Consider the following 3028-nt stretch of genomic DNA (forward strand, 5'->3'; position numbering starts at 1 on the left):
CTTGTTTTACTGAGCCATCTCCCCAGCTCTTCCTCCACAGAATGAAATGAAAAGGAGCCAATAAATTCTTGGAAGGACACAGATAGGAGAAAGAGGTCCTAAAATTTACAAATTCCATTAAATTATAAAAACTCCAGAAAATCAGTTCTGGGATGAGTGTATCCAAATATGAAACAGAATCAAATTGTGATAATATATAGTATTCCTGTAAAATAAGCTCACTAATTAAAATTTTTAAATTTGGTGAGTTTATGTATAAGGTGATGTTGAATTTATAACAATTGAATATACAAAATAACCTGAAAAAGAGTAACTCAAGAAGTGTAAAAGGTACTGACCACAGAACCCTATAAAATGAAAGAGTCATCCATTTGGAGATTTTAGCTGCCAGGAGTCTGGCCCTTCCGTATTTGTAACTGATGCCTTAAAGAAGAATCATTTGGCAGACTACAGTTTTTGTGTAGTTGCATCCCATAGAAGGTTTGTGCTGGAGACACAACTTCCATTCAAGCAGTATGCCTTTATTCATCCGTAATGACTACTACAAAGTGGACTATTTATGGGCCAGGGAGATAGCACATGAGAGTAAGTGCCAACTTAGGCAAGCTCAGGGAATGGCTTTGATCCCTGGCACCGCAGGCTATGCCGGCCCTGCCCCTTGGAGCGCTGAGCCGGCCTGTGGTCCCAGTGCTGGGGAGACTGAAAACAGGAGGATCAGTAACACACCGAGCTGCATCGTGAGACCCTGTACCAAATACACATAAATAAATAAATAGACAAATAAATAAATTGGACTATATCAGTACTGACTCGAGGGCTTGTGTAAATACAGGCTTCCCTTCAGCTGACCTCTTTCACTAGGACTTTTACCCAGCAAGTAAGCAATTAGTTACTGGTACCTTTAAGACACTGTTTTGGCTCTTTTCGTTTGTCCAGATATTGTTCAGGATTTATACTTAATATAAAATAATTTTATTATCTCCAGAAATCAAGTCTTTGAAAATCTGTGGAAAACTCATCTAGCTATTCTATTTTTTAAAAAGGTAGGAGTTAGAATTTATTATGTATGAAACAGATGTAATGGTAAATTTCAAATCACAGTAACACATTATTCTAAGTCGGTAAATAATGGTAAAATTGGTATTAGGGATAGAATATAATCAATTTTTTATACTTGAGTAGAATAGTTTTCATATGTTTACTATTTTTAATTTTAATATATTTATTATTGATGTTTTGCTTTATGAATCTGTCACAATAGATATCTATTCAGATTGATGGAATAGAAAACATAATTACTATGATTCAGTCATATTTTTACTCTGCCATTCTGGAGTGCTATAATTTGTATTACTGCAAAATTAAATTGCAAATATAATGCTGAACCTTTAATGAACTGTTTGCTCATTGAGGTTGACTTATGCTAAATACTGTCTAAAAAGCTGTCACTGAAAACAAGCAAAATGTGCTTGAACTATGTTTACAGTTATGTCATAGAAATTTGTAAGAGAATCATTTTAACAGCATAATAACTGATATTTGCTTAAATGTGAATTTCCACTTGATTGAAACAAATGACACCAACGTTGATTTATTGAAATTATCTTTATTCCAAGACAAAAATATATAACTGTTTCTTGAATTAAATGACAGCATGTCCGCAAACAACAAAAATAACCTGGTATGTTAAGGAAGAAAAAGACACTAGTATTTCTGTAGAAAATCTGTCCATAAAATTGACACTGGTGGAAATGAACTGGCCTACTCCTGCTTCTGACCAACTTCTGTGGTTGGCTCTCGTCACCCTTCCTGGGCTTCCTATTTTCAGTTATGCTCATAACGCTGACCTTAGCCGAGTAATATGTTTCAACCACAGGAGAGGGTTAAGGTTGGGATATTCTGAACTGAGAATATATTAGGTTTTGCTTCAAATATTCAGGCAGGGAAAGATGTCAGAAGTGCAAACACTAGAGACGTCTTGTAATAAGAAAAAATCACTAGAAAACTAATCTTTAATAAAGTTCACTGAGGAACTATTCTTCAGGGCCCATTTATTTAAATTCCACAGAAAAAGCAATGACTTTTGTTCAACTCCGACAGTAACCTTCCTCGATGTAGATACAGCCATAGAATGCACCATTACATTTATCTGTTTTTCAGTATGGGCTACTAAAAATTTAACTGTGTACTGAAAGCGGGATGAAAAGAGTGATCACCATTCTAAAATCTATTAAATCTAAGAAAATTCAGCTTTTAAATAAATCACTATAAATTAGTAATATAATGAAACCACAAGTATTGGAAATACTCTGTATTCTTATTATTTTCAATGATTGCATTTTATATTTTCCAAGAATATAAAGAAATATATTCAATACCTTTTAGGATTGTACACTTTTGAAAACTTTTTCTCTAAATTTCTGTATTTGTAAATAAAGAAGGGCCAGCCAGACAGCTCAGCAGAATAAAGCACCTGCTAGGCGGACTCATCGACCGGGGTTCGATCTCCGCTGTGCCGTGCGGGCTCTGACCCCCAGGCATGCTGAGAAGGCAAGTGAGATGGCGAGGTGCAGTGTGCCTGTAATCCCAGTGCTTGGGAGGCTGAAAACAGGAGGGTCACTACGAGTCTTATCCGTGTAGCGAGACACTGTAGACCCTGTACTAAAATACATAAAAAATTATTAATAATAATAAAGAAGATGTGTGGTCTCTACTTTCAAGGTTGTACTTCTTATAATCTGAAAGTTTTCAGCAATTTATCATCTCATTGTCTTTAATGTCTATTGAACTATGCATCTTTTGAGATCTACAAATATTAAATGATAGTCTAGGTTTGTAAGTGTATTACTAAAAAAATTCAATATAGGGCTGGTGAGCTAGGGACTCGAGTTCGATGCCTGTGTACCACATGCCACACTGGCCTCCCCCCAGGGTGTGCTGAGCAGGGCATGGAGTCTGGGCGTGCTAGCGCACACCTATAATCCCAGCTGCTGGGAAGGTGGAAAACAGGAGGATCACTATGAGTCTG

Source organism: Octodon degus, unplaced genomic scaffold (genome assembly GCF_000260255.1).
Source record: "Octodon degus isolate 3935 unplaced genomic scaffold, OctDeg1.0 scaffold00237, whole genome shotgun sequence".
Lineage (NCBI taxonomy): Eukaryota > Metazoa > Chordata > Mammalia > Rodentia > Octodontidae > Octodon > Octodon degus.